At 44.9% G+C, this 17,548-nt stretch overlaps 1 protein-coding gene across 2 annotated transcripts in view; it reads right to left on the reverse strand.

Annotated features, from left to right (window-relative positions):
* Nucleotides 1-17,548, reverse strand: part of BRD4 (bromodomain containing 4) — a 162,774-nt gene that overhangs the window by 102,406 nt on the left and 42,820 nt on the right. For both annotated transcript variants that reach the window (XM_015422607.1, XM_015422605.1), the window contains exon 2: nt 12,706-12,790. The gene's annotated coding sequence lies outside the window, so the exon portion shown is untranslated. The remainder of the gene's footprint in view (nt 1-12,705; nt 12,791-17,548) is intronic.

Below are 17,548 nucleotides of genomic sequence, written 5' to 3' on the forward strand. Positions count from 1 at the left end.
TGAAGGACATCCCGCTTCTACATGATCTGTAGCTAGTACGGACGAAGGAATAGCTGCAGAGACATTGTGTGTAGTCTGTCCCATTGTCCCGCATCTATATTGGAGATCAGAAGACCCATTGCACCGCATCTAAATTGGAGATCAGAAGATCTACATTGGAGATCAGAAGAATAAGGTTAGTAGAAATTATGACGAATGCTCCATGATGAGTTTCACCGCCTGCTTGGTCTTCATGATCTTATCTTGTGGTAGGAAGAGGGTGGATTTCTTGGTGTCTATCAGAATTCCTAGTTGTTCCGGTGTCTGAGACGGCACCAGCAAGCTCTTGTCCCGGTTGATTAGGAAACCGTGAGACTGCACGTGTCACGACAGAGCCAGGGGGCTGGGCAGAGAGGGAGAGTTTACAGTTCAGTCCATGAGTCAAAAGCCAGAAAAATCAAAAACAAGCAGAGCCAGCGTTCCAATACACAAAGCCAAGCCGTAGTCAGAGCATTACCAAGGGTCGGAGTCCAGAAAAGCGAGTGTCGAATGTCAGGGTGCAGGACACCTCGGTCAAGAGCCAGAGAGTCGTCAAAACGTGGACTGGATTCAGGAACCGGGTAGTCAGTCAGTACGGGATCTCAGGAATAGTGTCAGAGGTGCAGAGCTTCTGGTCCGAAGGACTAGTTTGCCAGCACGATTTGCCAGCAGTCAACGACCTGTTCAAATAGCGTGCTGGGTTGTTAACTCATTAGCACTGCCTTGTGAAGTCCTTGATTCTGCTAGAACTCCGGGCTCCTTGTTCTCCAACCTCGCAAATGTGCCTCCTTGCGTCTGGTTGCCAAGTCCCGGCGTCTCTGATTCCTCAGCCGGTCGACAGGTGGCGGAGAATCAGGTGGCGTGCTGCTGGGGCCATGCACTGCCTGATCGGCTTCAGGTGCAAGCTGTCCTGGGGTTTGGTATTCCTCCTCTCCAGCACTTAGGTTTGGCAAGGACTCTCGTGCCTCTGATTATGTTAAAGACACAGAGTCCTCTGTTTGAGAACTCCCAGGTGCCGGATCGGAGGCAGGCATGACAGCAGGCATGACAGCAGGCAACGGATCGTCTCCTGGATGTCTCAAAGCCCTTTCTCTTTGGAGGAGGGCCGAATGAACAGGTCGTCCAAATAAGGGTATACGTGAATGCCCTTCCTCCTCAGATGCACTACCAGATTGACTAACACCTTGGTGAAGACCCTCAGGGCAGTAGCGAGTCTGAAGGGTAACGCTCTGAACATCATGTGAAGATTCCCATAAGCAGAATCTTGGAAATCTTCTGTGCAGTGGCAGGATTGGGATGTGTATGTATGCCTCCGTGAGATCCAAGGGCAAGGAATTCTCCAGGCTACAACACCTCTGTGATGGACTTGAGAGTCTCCATATTGAAGTGTCTCGAGTTGATGAATCTATTTACGAATTTCAGGTCTAGAATGGCTCTCCAGTTGCCATTTTTCTTGGGCACTGTAAAGAATATGGAATAGACCCCCTGACCCTTTTGATTGTCTGGCACTGGTTCCACCGCCCGAATGTCTAGAAGGTGTTGTAGGGCAGCAAAGGTTATGGTCCTTTTCCTGAGGTCCTTGCATAGTTGGGAGATGATTAATCGATCTGGAGGTGGTCTTCTGAATTCTAAAGAGTAGCCTCTGGAAACTATTTCTACAGTCCAGGACTCTGCTTGGGACTCCAGGAAATGCGTCAATCGTCCCCCCACTGGGATCCTTTCGGAGTCACGCTTTGTTGTTTTTATTGTCGCAGATCTGTTGTACGCTTGTTTCCCAAAGCATGGTCCAGCAAAGTTTCTCTTATAGGGCTGTGCGGACAAGCCCCAAGAGCTTCTTTTTTGGATCTGTCTGGACCTATATGTTGTATTGGAGGAACGAAAGGAATGACTGGTCGAACTTCTCTTGTCTAGGTGTCATACAAGTCTAGGCATGGCCTTCTTCTTATCTCTGGTCTCCACCAGGATCTTTTCTAGGTGATCTCCAAACAACTTCTCCCCTTGGAAGGGGTAAGCCATCACGAAGGACTTAGACTGTAAATCTGCTGGCCAAGCACGCAACTGGATCCCACTCCTGGCCACCACAGCTGAAGACATGACTCTTAAAGAATGTTGGATCCCCAAGCATCGAGAATAAATCCACGTTTTCAAGAAAAGCAAAATTTATTTCAAAGCGTTGAAGACATACTCAAACACGTTCTTTGTTAGAACTGGGGATACACAGTTAGGTCAAGCATAATAAAGGAACTTCAAACAGATACAGATCCAATGAATAGCTTTCCCGCTGGCGGGCTAATGAAACGGTTGCGCGCCCAGTCCATGGGAACCAGGCAGAACATCAGACAAAACACAGGTGCAGTACTCATGAGAAAAGCAATAGGCAAGCATTACAGCATCTTCTCCCCCACACAACCTCCAGCAGTTATCTTTTGCATTCCAACGCAGGAGCAGGATGATAGAAACCAAGCCGGGTGCAACAGGGAAAGGATATGTACACAGAGGTCACAGAAAACAGAATGGCAGCTTGCTGACACACTGCCCCCCTTAAAATACACTTAAAACACACCTCCCGGGTCGGGCGGGAGATCTCCCGGGCTGGGCGGGAGACCTCCCGGTTTGTCCGGGAACCTCTTGTGGAAACTACGGATCAGGTAAGGGGCCCGAATATCCCCTTCTTCCACCCATTCGCGGTGCTGGGGACCGAAATCAACCCATTCGATAAGGTACCAGAGTTTACCACGTTTCAATTTACAATCAAGGATATCAGCGATCTCAAAATGTTCATCCCCTTCCAAAATGACAGGTGGAGGAGGAGTAACTGCTGGTCTCCAGGGAGACGGGCCAGGATCCTTCTTCAACAGGCTCATGTGAAAAACAGAATGCAGAGCACGTAAATTCTTAGGCAAAACAACATCAACCGCCACATCATTTATGACTTTACGCACTTTGAATGGACCAATGAACTTCCACCCCAATTTCCTGCTAGGCCGCAGCATCTTAATGTTCTTGGTCGAGACATACACAAGATCCCCAGGTTTCAGATCAAACCCCACCACCCTACCCTTGTCTGCCTGGGTCTTGTAAGCAGCCTTGGCTGCGTCAAGTGTTTGGCATAGCAGAGGCCATGCTTTTTGCAAGGACATACACCATGTATCAGCATCCCCCACAGGACGTTGGCCCATCCCCTCCAGGAAAGGGAGGGGGGGGCTGTCGTAACCAGAGACAGCTTTATAAGGAGACATGCCCGTGGAGCTATGGACAGTATTGTTATAACAATATTCAGCAAGAGGCAACAATTCACACCAATCATTCTGTTGATAATTAGTAAAACAACGAAGATATTGCTCCAGGGTCTGATTAACTCGTTCTGTTTGTCCGTCAGTCTCAGGATGATACGCGCTGCTGAGCCCTTGTTCCACCCCTAAAATGGAAAGAAGTTCCCTCCAAAACTTAGAAACAAATTGGGTCCCCCTGTCAGAAATTAATTTAGCAGGTAATTGATGAATTTTCACCACGTGAGACATAAACGATTTCGCCAACCTCTGAGCTGTAGGCAAGGAAGGAAAAGGCACAAAATGAGCTTGCTTAGAAAATAAATCAACAACCACCCAAATAACAGTGTTCCCTTTGCTCGCAGGGAGGTCAGTAATAAAGTCCATGGACACCACTTCCCACGGTCTCGATGGGGTAGGGAGTGGCTGCAGAAGACCAGGAGGCTTGCCCACTCTGGGTTTAGTCAAGGCACAGGTTTGGCAGGACCGAACAAAAGTCAAGAGGTCTTTGCGCATCTGTGGCCACCAGAACTGTCTGCGGATGAGTTGCAGAGATTTAACAAAACTCCAATGCCCTGCCAGTTTCGAACCGTGAGCAGACTCCATCACCTCCCTCCTCATTGAAATAGGCACATACAGTTTGTCTCCAGAATAAATCAGACCTTCAGGGCTACGGACACAATCTGGCAACGCTTTCAGGGAGGCATCATCATCAGCAGTAAAAGCAGACATATATTTCTGGACCCAGCCCCCCCCCCCCCAGGGAAAAGGGAAGGCGAAGTTTCATCAGAGCGCGGAATCGAGCGCGCTTGCGCACGGGTGACCACAGCCCCCCCCAGGTGGGAGGGGGAAAAAACAGAGTCCATGATGATTTCACGCTGACTGTCATGTTGTGGGAGGCGTGAGAGCGCGTCAGCCAGGGAATTAGCCGTCCCAGGGAAATGACGAAGAGTGAATCGAAACTTAGCAAAGAAGTCCGCCCAACGAAGTTGTTTAGCGTTGAGAGAACGGGGGGATTTCAGCATTTCCAGATTTTTATGGTCAGTCCAGACTTCAAATGGCAGTTGCGCCCCCTCCAACCACTGCCTCCAAGTGGAGAGAGCCAGCCGGATCGCTGATGCCTCCTTCTCCCAAATCCCCCAGTTTCGTTCAGCGTCAGAAAACTTTTTAGACACAAATGCGAGGGGGTGTAAACGACCATCTTCCCCTTCTTGCAAAATAGCGGCCCCCATTGCCACATCCGAGGCATCAGTTTGGACAATGAATTTTTTAGTTTCATCAGGGCGCGCCAGCACTGGCTCAGAGGTGAACATCAGTTTAAGTTTCTCAAAAGCCTCTGCGCAAGCAGGGGACCATTTAAGCGGGGCGCCTGGTTTCGTAGCATCAAAACCCTTCCCCTTGGTCTTTAGCAAATCAGTCAGAGGAAGGGCAATTTGAGCGAAATTCTGGATGAAATTTCTATAAAAATTGGCGAATCCGAGGAACATTTGCAATTGTTTGCGGGTCCTGGGGGGCTCCCAGTCAAGTACAGCTTGAATTTTAGCAGGGTCCATTTCAACCGTCCCCCCAGAGATGCGATAGCCCAAAAAGTCAATGCATGTCTTGTGGAATTCACATTTTGACAGCTTTGCAAACAAGTGGTGTTCATAAAGTCGCTTAAGGACCTGGCGCACCAATTTAATATGCGACGGGAGGTCCTGAGAGTACAGCAACACATCATCAAGGTAAAGGACCACTCCTTTGAACAAGAACTCATGTAGGACCTCATTGATTAGGTTCATGAAGACCCCCGGAGCCCCTTGAAGCCCGAAGGGCATAACGAGGTACTCAAACTGCCCCAAAGGGGTATTAAATGCAGTCTTACTTTCATCCCCCTCCCGAATGCGCACACGGAAATATGCATCTCGGAGGTCAAGTTTCGAGAAGATTTTGCCCTTGGTGGCCTCAGCTACCAAGTCCTTGATTAGCGGGAGGGGGTAAGCATTGGACAAAGAAACAGCGTTCAGACCCCTATAATCAGTGCACAATCTAAGCCCCCCGTCTTTCTTCTTTCGGAAAAGTACAGGCGCGGCGAAAGGGGAGGAAGCCGGGCGAATGAAACCTCGGGCTAGGTTTTTATCAATAAAGTTCCGCAGTTCAACTTTCTCAGCCGGCCCCATCGCATAGATTTTACCTTTAGGTAATTTACAGTCAGGCAAAAGTTCAATAGCACAGTCAGTAGAGCGATGGGGGGGCAATTCGTTAGCTTCATCTTCGCCAAACACTTTCGCCAAGTCTCTATACTCTCGAGGCAAAGAAGCTAACTCTTCCGGCTGCAAAGCGCCGCAGGGGAACTGTGCGGTCGGCTGGTCCCCCCACGAGTCCACCCAGCAGTGATTTACACACTTAGCCGACACAAACTTGACAACCCCTTCTTCCCACAAGATGTAAGGGTCATGGGTAAACAACCAGGGACTCCCCAGAACTAAGTCGAATTGCGATTTAGGGGTGACAATGAAGGATCTGGATTCCCAATGATCGCCAGCCCCCAACCGCAAAGCCATAGTCTCGTGTGTACAAGGTTCCATGGGTGCCCCATCCATTTGGGTAAAAATGATGGGAGACTTCAAGGGGACTTCCCTAAAAATCTCCATTCTATTCACCCTGTCTTTCATTTCAGTCTATTGAAAAGGGATCCCAGACCCTCACCTTGGATTAGTCATCCACCAGCTCCACCTCTTCTTTTGATCGATGGGCAACTCCACCATGTAGTGGACGCTATCCTTGACTCGCGTTTGAAAAAGGGCCAAGCTGTAGTATCTGGTCAAGTGGAGAGATTTTGGGCCAGAGCACAATGAATGGGTTCTTGCTAAGCATGTGAACGCTGCCCGGTTAATTAAGCATTTTCACTGCCAACACCCTCACAAGCTGGGGGGGGGGGGGCAGCTTGGGGGAGGCTTGGGGGAGGGGCAGCATGTCAGGCTCGGACTGTTTGACCAACTGCATCTGTTGTATTATCACCTTAATGATTACTGAAGCTGTTATATTCCTGCCCTGATCGTTGTTGTAACCTTTCTTCCCTCTCTCCCCATGCTGTGTTGTTTTAATGCCCTTATCACTTACCCTCGCCTGCCACTGCATTCCTAAGGGGGGAGTGAGTGTCTGTAAGAGTAGTGGAGAATGACAGTAAATCTTCTATGCTGGCCCAAGAGACGTCTTTCACACGGGAAGATGGCCTTGGAGAAAAGTCTTTGATTAGCTAGTCATGGACCGTGTATCTCTCATAGTCTGTGTAGTAATGCTGACGTGTGTGAATGGAATGTGAGATTAAAACTATATGCACTTCTCACGCCCTGGCACCCCAGTTCTGACAAAGAGATCAATCCCTGAACATCTCATATCTTCTAATAAAACTTTCAACCAAGAAAGTGCATGTGGAGAGTGAGCTGACTGAGAACCTGACAGCAGGCTCTACAAGCAGAGACATTATGACCCTCTCCCAGGCAAAGCAGGCATAGATCATGCTTATTGAGTTGGGTCATTTTTGCACTACATTTTGTGCACTTTTTAAACAATCCCTTCTGGAACATCATTCCAAGAATCCCACAGATAAGTATACCACCGCAAGGAGAAAAACCTTCAAAAGGGAATAGGACAAGCCTCTGTGACAATTCCCAGGGGAAAACTCACAATCCAAGCAGAAAGACGGGTAAAAAAGACAACCAATCAAGAGGAGCCTGCTATTAAAGAACCAACTCCGACAGTAGTGAAGAACGAACTGAGGAAAGGAGGCGCAGTCCATTTAGGCAGGAACTGTCCTCAGCTTCTGCGAGTGGCACCCCCTAGTGGTTTTTAGCTAGATGTTCCTCTCCAACAGCAGGCCTGCATAGACAGCAGTCCCACATGGGCACAGAAGACGGAAGAGGGACTGCTCTCTTCCAACACAGTGCAGTACATGAAGAAAGTCAGAAGAGGGTGCTGAAAGATCTGAACATACTTCAGAAAGCATATTGTAAGGGTCAAATTAGAGAGGACTTATTAGATCTCCCACCATTTAAAAAACAAAAACAAATTAGCATCCCATACTCTGAGAACTAAATAAGGTGTTGGTTTAATGCTTTCCTTCATTGTTCCCCCCATCTCCAGCTGCAATTCATACTGCAGGAGAGAAAAAGCAGGTATAGGATCTCCACCTGTTTATTCCACTGTGCACCTTACTACAGCTCATGAGAGTAATTTACAACAAGGGAACTAGGAATGAAGGGTTAAACACTCCCACCCACCCCCAAGACCAATTACTCAATCTTCATAGCAAACACACAGTTGCTAATTAGTTTCAAATTAAAGTGAAAGTCCTATATCATGTTTAATATGAACCTGAGTCCCATTTTAACTAAACTGCCAGGCTACAGTATGATCTATGCACACAAGCTATAAATTATGTATGCTAAGTAATTAGGCACACAGTTTCCTTACCACAAGAAACCATTTCTGGTAACTAACTTCTGGACGAAGTTAGAAACGGGGCTGGACCCAACAATGTGCTCACACAAGGATCACTGATGTCCCTGCTCTCCATCCTCTGCAGTAGCTTCTGACCCCAGGAAAACGGATTCGCATGGTCACAACAGCAGCATGCAATAACAGATTAGAGGCCTAAAGGTGGGAAGGGGACAAAATTGGTCTTCTCTCGCCTCTTCCATTAGTAAAGGTAAGAGCATCCAGGGAGGCGTCAGTTGCCAATGCTGACACCTTCAATATTCTCGTTGCTCCCTCCAGCTATCTCCTATTGTTCTCTGGAAGAAGTTGAATGAGTTTTCTGGACCAGACTAAGATGGCTCTGGTGATGATAGAGGCTGTAGCTGAGACCTTAATGGCCATTGCCGTGGCTTTGTGAGACCTTTTAAGTGCAACATCTATTTTCTTGTCCAGGTTGTCTCACACTGAGCCATAGCAGTCCTCTGATAGAAGGCCAAAGGACTGGAGCACTGCCACCGGTGCATCCACTAGAGGGACCTGTAACATCTCATTGGCAAAAGAGGATAAGTCATACAATTTTTTAAACAAAGCCAGGGGCCTGTCTATTAGAGGTGGGCTTAGTCCATTCAGCTTTTAGTTCTTTCAAAGAACTCAGCACATGGAAAGACTTTTTCAGATGTAGAATATCTGGGGGAAAGCTCCTCTGTGGCCTTGGATTTATTTCTAGGGTTAATACCCAGGCTGACCATGTCCTCCTCAGACGGGGAGTCATGAAGATCTAGGGCTGACAGAGATTTGGAGAGAAGGTATTGAGAATCCTCTGCTTTAAAGAGTCTAGCTGACGGTTGTGGAACACTAGTGTCCTCCACTTCCTCATCAGAAGAAACTCACCCTCTTCCCTTTGGATCAAATCAGGGTCTAAGGACTGTTCCCTCTCAGATTCAGAATGACTGTCCTGGAGACCTTGGTAGGCCAACTTCCCCCCAATGGCCTGTCTCTGGGGTAGTCCATGGGTGCTGGAACTGGGGGATTTGCACGGGACATACTTGAACCCAGACCCCGCAGGTGGCAAAAACTGAAAAACTCCTCCTTCATGGTGCGTCTCATGGACTGAAAGAAGTCCTGAAGATTAGCATTCCCAGCTACAGGGGTACGTTACCCAGCTGGAGTCTTCTAGTCTCCTCTGCAGTTGCTCTGATGTGATGGAGACCTGCCTGTATCTCCCACCAGGAGATTGGTATCCAGGAGCTGTTGCGAATGTTGGGAATGCGTGGGAGGGTTTCCCGCCAAAATCGCAGCGCCAAGATGGCCGCAGCCAACGGTAGACACGCAGGGACGTGGCTCTTCAGCTAAGTCTTCTGGGCGACATCGCTTCCTTCCTTTCTTCTCCCCGCTCAACTCGGGGTTGTTGCCAGTAGCCATGATAAGCCTACAGGTCATGCCGGCTCCAGAGGCATCCCTGGGCAGCTCCACGATGGCGGTGGTGCTCTCCAGCTCGGAGAGAAAGCCGTCTCCCAGCTCTACCTGGCATGGATAGCGGCGTCGGGGAAAGAGAGAGAGAAAAGGGAATTCTACAGCTATTCCCAGAGGCCGTTACAGCCGCCGCCGAACTCCCTCTAGAGGACAGAAGGTAGAACTAAATAGAATTAAAGAGAAGAGGAAGTTTTGCAATAGGAATAAGAAAGGAATAAAAGAAGTAGAAGATTGCAGTTCAGTAACTAACAAAGTTGGAGGCAAAGCCTACAACCACCTCTCCCTGTAGAGGCAGGAAAGGAACTGAAGAAGTGGGTGTTCCCAAGCCACACAGGGAGAGGAAGAAAAAAATGTTCCTGCCTCTCGCTGATAGGATGGTGGGAATTAACGAAGATGTCCTCTGCCTCAGAGGGAGAAAGTTAAAATGTTCCCCCACTGGTTTTTGAATGCTGTGGTTTCTAATAGGAGTAGAAAGAGCAAGAGTCTAGTAGTACCTTAAAGGCTAACAACATTTGTGTAGGGTATATGTGCTTCTGTGAGTCACTGCTCACTTCTTCAAACTTATTTCCATTTATTCTTTGCATCCTCCTGGACTGAATCCTCCTGTACCAAACTGAGACCTAGGTTTCCTGTCTCATTACTAATGCTGATATCTACACACCTACTACCCCTCTGCATATCACACCTAAGCCAATCACGCTTGCTATTGCCATTTGGCAACTGAAATCATCTTTATAAAGTTTAGATCTCTGTTACCTCATGTTACATTTTATGGCACACATGACCTGAACCAACAAAGTGATATCTATGTCAGATCCAGCCCCTGTAACAAATGAGTTTGACACCTGTCTTATCCCATGACTGCTAAGTTTACTCAAGAGTCTTTGATGAGGTTCCTTGCCAAAATCCTTTAGAAAGTTCAAGTATATAATGTCTACCAGGTCACCATTGTCTGCTTGCTTGTTCACTTTCTCAAGAGAATTCCAAAAAGTTAATGAGGCATGACTTCCCTTTGCAGAAGCCATGCTGACTTTCCCTCTGCTGGCTTTGTCCCTCTGTGTTTCTAATGTTACAGTTTTGGACTTTAGGAATAACTTTCCATTGACCTGAATGTTGAACTTAATAGCATTGTGGTCACTGTTCCCAATTGGTGTAACAATCTCTAGATTATTGGCCAATCAGACTGGCCAATTAATCAAAAATTACTCTAGAGGTTACTTTCAGCAGCATCCACTTCAATATGTATCCACCTTAGAGGAGCAAATAAACCTTAAGTTCAGTACCAGATGAGAATTCTACAGACATCCACATTTATTCTAACCAAAACCAAGTAAGAATATACAGTTACTGCATGAATGCACAGAGTACTTGTACCTTAGCAAGTACTGCCTGAACACCCCAAAGTAAAGTTCTAAACCAGTGGTGCAGAACATGTGGCCCATCAACTCCTGCAGTCCCTACTATAAATTTGGTCCCTTATCAGGCATTGGACTCAGTGCCCTCGCCTGGCTGGAGCTTTCGGGGCCAGCTCAGTAGCATCAGGAGAACTGAGTGACAATGAAACATTCCAACAGGAGATGAGTGGCAAATGTTAGGGAAGCTACCACCTGGAACATTTCTTCTTTGAAGTGCTAACAAAGCAGGTAGACAGATTTCAAATTATGAACAAGTGGAAGTTGAAGGGTTTAACAATTTCTCCCCTCCCTGCTCAGTCCAGAGGAAAGATGAGGCTGCATGAGCTTACAATTTAGCCACAGAATGAGATTATCTTCATCTTGCCTTTTTAAGCCCTAAAAAGGTAAAGGTAAAGGTTCCCTTGCTCGAAAGCCAGTCTAATCCGACTCTAGGGTTGCGGTGCTCATCTCCGTTTCAAAGCCGAAGAGCCAGCGCTGTCTGAAGACGTTTCCATGGTCATGTGGCTGGCATGACTAAACACCAAGGCGCACAGAACGCTGTTACCTTCCCACCCAAGTGGTACCTATTTATCTACTTGCAATTTCTTGCTTTCAAACTGCTAGGTTGGCAGGAGCTGGAACTAGAGACGGGAGCTCACTCCGTCATGCAGCACACTCGGGTCTCAAACTGCTGAACTACCGACCTTCCACAGCCTACAGTTCAGCGTCTTAACCACTCGAGCCACCGCAGCTCCTTTTAAGCCCTAAGTTCACCCAAATTCCCAACATCCCCTGAAATTCATACAGTAGGGCTTAGCGAGGCTGTATTTCCACAACACAGCCTGCTTAGTTCCAATGTAGTTGAAATCTTAATCCCTGTTCTAACAAGATATGAAATTTCCCTAAATGTGTTTTGTTTGTGGTCAAGACCAAACTGCTGAAGCTCTATTATGCCAATTCCTTTTTCAAAGTAAATCCTTCATGAGCACAGCTTCTGAAATCTGACTGAGACAACATACATTTCAGCCTCCTGGGCTCTTGCCTAGAGTTTTAACTGTGGACTGGAGCAGTGCTGGTTGAGGACTTGCTTGGTCCACTTGCAGACACTCTAGATTCTGGAACGGAACTTCTTCTCTCAGTTTGTGAACCCACTGGGAGAACTGCATAACTTTAAGCTTTCGCTTCCAATTGCAACCAAATCAGAAAGCCAGATTGGTGTAGTGGTTAGGAGTGTGGACTCTAATCTGGGAAAACTGGGTTTGATTCCCCACTCCTCCACATGCAGCTGCCGGTGTGACCTTGGGTCAGTCACAAGTTCTTTCAGAGCTGTTATCTCAGAAGCAGTTCTCGAAATAGCTCTCTCAGCCCCACCTACCTCACAGGGTAATTGTTGTGGGGAGGGGAAGGGAAAGGAGATTGTAAGCCACTCTGAGACTCCTTCAGGTAGTGAAGGGCAGGGTATAAATCCAATCACTTCTTCTTCTTCAAATGACAGCACCATCTGAATAAGCCAGCCTATTTATTCTGTCTTTGTGTAGACAAGCCTCTAGTTCAGGATTTGAGAACCCTGGGCAAAGTCAAAAGCCTAGTGTGTAGAAATAGTGATAGCATATAACATATGCAGAAACAGCCAGCAGCTGGTGTGGATGGATCTAGATCCCTCAGGTTTAAATTAAGACACTGACAAGATTCATTGTGACTCTTAAACCTAATTAGATCTGTCAAATGAAAAAAATCTGAAGACTGACGAACATGTAAAACATAGATTCAGGTGGGTAGCAATGTTGGTCTGAAGGAGCAGAACAAATTTTGAGTCCCATAGCATTTTTAGGACCAATAAAGTTTTATTCAAGGTGCACGCACACTTCTTCAGATATTTTTGTTATGTAAAATATAGTTCAGCGTCACATGTTGACAGTGATAAAGCTTGATTTCTTTACAATTCTATTTTAAAAAGTAATAAGTTTCATTTTTCTACCACCCATATGAAAACCCACAAGACAAACTCTCAAATCTAGAAAGAGAAAACTTCATAAATCAGAGGAATGATATATACCATAGCCTCATGTACACAGCAAGTGCTAACATGTTACCTTGATGCAGAACTTATCTTTCTCTATTTTCTTCCGTTATTACCCTTTAACTTCCATTTTTGACACTTCACTGCAGGGAGTAAGCCTGTAAGAGAATAAGACATTATGTTAATATCAAAGATACTTGGACCAATAAAACCCATTCCCAACATTCCACTTTCTGCTTCTGAAATTGTGCTCTGTGATTTTTTTTTAAAAAAATTAAAACTGCTGACTAGAGATTTTTTTTTTTTAAAGAAAAACTGATCTTCAAATGCAGGTTCTAAGGACAAAACTGCATTCCTGGTTTCACCAAACAACATACTAGGACTTACAGTGTGCAACAGGCAATAAACACAAAACCACAACACTGTAATGCCTAGTTATATATGCAAATTAATTATACACTTCCAATATTTCATAAATTAATTATATTCATATAGTCCATCACACACCAGAGTGAAAACTCTTTTGTTAATTTCACAGCAATTCTTCAAATGTCAAACCCTTTGTTAATTTCACAACAGGTTGTTCTCTTCATAGAACTCTTGCAGCATTATTTTTATACATTGCACATCAAAGTAAAAAGTCTCTTGTAAATTTCACAGCAAGTTGTTTTCTTCAATATAGTAAAAATTGTTAATTTTACAACAGGTTGTTATCTTCATGGAGCTCATTGCAAGACTGCAACCAACGGATTCATCCAGAAATGTAGATTATTTCAAATACCAGATTCTTCCTCAAGGTCGCCTTATCATGGAACTATACAGAAAACTTTTAATTTTTGGATATTGTATTTTCTATTGAACTTGTAACCTGCCCTGAGCCTGCTATGCAGAGGGCAGGATATAAATTAAAAAATAAATAAAAATATTCAAATGTTGCTGAATTGCAACATTTATAATGCACTGCATACTTGGAGTGATGTGTACTGTAAAAAATTTACACACTATCTTTAACTAGCATGTGATGTCTGGGGTGCTTCACTCACAACTGTGGGAAGGCAGAAACTTGTGTGCTATGGACACTATTCCTTCCCTCAGAATATCCTAGATGGAAACCAGGTTTAATATCCAGCTACAAAATTTCAATCACTAGTGTGTGTCTCTGTTTATTTGAGTTTATGCCTCAAAAACGTCACTAGTCTACTCTAACAGCCACTTCTCGGCCCATTTCTGATCCCATCTCCATGCTCAAGAGATGGACCAGGCTACATGTGTATTGACCTAAGTGAGAACACATTTCAAGAACCCTAATCTTGTTTACTACAGAAGTTGCAAGTATGTTGCATATACTGTACTAGGTCTGATCCAACAAACTGTAAATGAAAGGGCATTCAGACATTGATCTTTGTCACCCCTCCCTCCACCAGCAGTTCCAAGAGATCCAAAAAGCTGATCTGGCAATCTAAGCAGTCTTGTAGACAAAATGTCATCAGCAGGATTACAGTGAGGGTGGAAAATTGGCTCTCTTCATGCTTCAACCACTGGATTTTCCAATGATGCAAATATCTTCACTGGGCACAGAGAACAGAAGTTAATTTTACTCAGTTTTCCCTCTCAACTGCACCCCCATACTATTTTACCCACAAGACTCTCAGGACTCGGGGCTACTGGGGAACAGGAAAGTGAAAAGATTTGCATCCATGAATGCTTTACAACAGTTACACTCAGTGGCTCTTTAACATGTCAACTGTGGCTCTCCTGAGCAGCTTTCCCCAATGGGGCATCCACCCCGTATTTCAGGGAAGTGGGCAAGGCCACTCCCTGGTGGGCTTGTGATTGGCAGGTACTTTCCACCTAGAAACAGTACCACTATAGGATGGGTAAGCTGTGAGCCTCCCTGAGGACCCATCCTTGCCCCAGCATCTTCCCTGCCCTGCTGCCTCCACACACTCATCCCAGTACCCAGGCAGCTGTCAGGAGGAAAACAAGCTGGCCACAAAGAGAAAATAAAACCACCACAGCAACCATCTAGGAAAAGAGCACACTGCCAACAATGGTGGTAGTTTTACTCCCTTTTCTTCACAACCAATTTGCTATGCTCCAGATGGCTTAGAAATCTGACTTGCCTGAGCTGCTGTCCCTCATGCTGGGGGGAGAGAGCAAAAAGGCAGAAAGGGAAATGAAGTTGCACAGGCATTTATTTTATTTTATTATTTCGATTTATATCCCGCCCTTCTCGCAAGCGGACTCAACGCAGCTCACACACAACAGTACAATCTTAAAATAATCCAATCAGACAATAAATAACAATATTGAATCAATACAATAAAACTAATTTGCAGTATATTCAATTTCAGTTCCTGCAGCCCAGAAATGAGTGGGTCAAAGCTGAGCCATAGTAGTCTCATGCAACGGCAACAAGGAGGCCAGCTGGTAGATGTCTGCTGACTTAATCAAAGGTCTGGTGGAACAGCTCCATTTTGCAGGCCCTGCAAAACTGTAATAGGTCTTGCAGGGCCCTGATCTCAATCAGAAGCATGTTCCACCAGACTGGGGCCAGGGTTGAGAAAGCCCTGGCACTGGGTTGAGTATCTTTTGAAGAGAGGCTCCATAGTGCTGCTGGCTAGTCAGAGCAGGCTCCTGCACTATAAAACCATTGTGCCTTTTATTGCTGCCTGGCCAAAGTTACTCTGTGGTTTATTGGTTTGGTTCTTTTGGGGGGGAGAAGTGTGATGGTTTGGAGTCGTCCTTTGGAATGTTCATGCCAAGACCCAAGCATCCTCCTGCAGTGAAAAGCATAAATGGACTTCCATTTCTTCCTTTTGCTCCTTCCCTCAGTTTCTCTCTGCTGCTGCCAGAGTGAGGTTAAGAGCTCACAACAGGGCAAGAGGGAGGGGTGTGTGACTGTACAGGTGATCCCTTGATGAACAACAGTTACAGGTAAGTGAAACCCTGTTTTCATCATCATACCTGTGCAGTCCCCCAGAGGAGAGCAACAAACTAACTTACCAGTCTCAGTAAGGCGGATGTGAGCTCTCAGTTCATTAGAGACCATAGGGTTACTCTTCCAACTGCCAGATCTCTAATAGGATCGCTAATAGGATCTAATAGGTCATCCAGGCAGTGCAAGTGGAGGAGTGGGGAATCAAACCTGGAGTAAGGCAAATCTGGCTCTTTCTTTTGCATCTTGTAAGGCTTTAAGCTTTATTCTTGGTTTCTTGTTTTGCCATATAAATTGTGACATCAGTTTATCAAGTTCTTTAAAAAAATGTTGGTTTTGAAAGATTGGAATTGTGTGGAATAAAAAGATCAGCCATGGTAAAATGTTCATTTTTATAATAGCTATTCTTCCCATTAGAGATATTTGTAAGTCTTTCCATTTCTCCAGATCTTTCTTAATTTCCGACAGAAGTTTCATATAGTTGTCCTTTAATATGGAACTGCATCTATTTGACAAATTTTTTCCTAGGTATTTCACCTTCTTCTGAACTTCAATTCCTGAGATTTCTTTAATGATATTCTTTGTTAAAAAATTTGGTTTTTTTTAAAGTTAATTTTCAATCCCACCACTCGACAGTATTCTTGCAACGTTTTTACGAGTTGTGTAATAGAGTCCAATGGAATTTCATCTGTAAATGCTTGTAGTTTATACTCTTCTCCTTGTATTTTCAGTCCTTTGACCATATTATTCAGTGTTTCAATCACAAAAATAAAGAGTAGGGGAGAAAGTGGACAACCTTGTCTAGTTGCTTTTTGTATCTCAATACTTTGTGATAAATCTCCATTAACCAGGACCTTTACTTGTTGTTTAGTATAAATTGCTCTAACCATTGTCTAAACTCCCACATTGCAAGGTTAATAATTGTTCTAGCATGAAATTCCAACTGACATTGTCAAAGCTTTTTCCGCATCTAAGAAAATCAGAGCCATCGGTTTCTCTGGATGGGCTTCAAATTATTCAATTACACAATATAATTCTTACATTGTTTCTGAGTTGACTTATTGGTAAGAAGCCTGCTTGATCTTGATGAAGAAGAGAAGAGATTGGATTTATACCCCGGCCTTCACTTGGAGTCTCAGAGTGGCTTACAAACTCCTTTCCCTTTCCCTCCCCACAACAGACACCCTGTGAGGTAGGTGGGGCTGAAAGAACTCTGACACAAACTGCTCTTTCAAGAACAGCTGTGCCAGAGCTTGTGACTGACTCAAGGTCACATCAGCAGGTGCAAGTGGGGAATCAAACCTGGTTCTCCCAGATTAGAGTCCACACACTTAACCACTACACCAAACTGGCTCTTGTTTGTATCAACACTCTTTTGAATCCTGCTGCCAAGGCAGAGGCATAGATTTTATAGTCCACGTTTAATAATGAAATTGGCCTATAATTTTTAATTTCTCTCTCATCCGTACTTTGTTTATGTATCAAAGTAATTAAGGCTTCGTTCCAAGTCTCTGGTATTTTATTTTCTATTGTAATGTTTTGTATTTAATTGATCTTCAAAAACCTGGTAAAGTCTGCAGGGAAACTGTCAAGACCTGGTGTCTTTCCTTTCTTCTGTTTTCTTAGTGCTTCTGTCAATTCAGAGAAGGTAATTGGGTCATTTAGAATTTTCATTTGTTCTTCTGTAGTTTTTGGGATTATGTTTTTTGAACCTCTTCTTGGGTAGCTTCTCTTTTCTGGTATAGCTTCTCATAAAATGTTTCAGTAATCTTTTTCAGGTCTCTAGGCATGTTTTTCTCTTCTCCTTTTTCATCTCTCAGTATCTTTATATGACTTTTTCCTCTTTCTTTTCATAATATATATGCTAGCTATCTAGTTTGTTTAGTGGCATTTTCACAGTAATTTTGTTTTGAATAGGTAATTTTTTTGGCTATTTCTTGTGTTAACAAGCAGTTCATTTGGTGTTGTAGTATATTTA

Source organism: Gekko japonicus, unplaced genomic scaffold, assembly GCF_001447785.1.
Source record: "Gekko japonicus isolate JY-2015 unplaced genomic scaffold, Gekko_japonicus_V1.1 scaffold1721, whole genome shotgun sequence".
Taxonomy (NCBI): Eukaryota; Metazoa; Chordata; class Lepidosauria; order Squamata; family Gekkonidae; genus Gekko; species Gekko japonicus.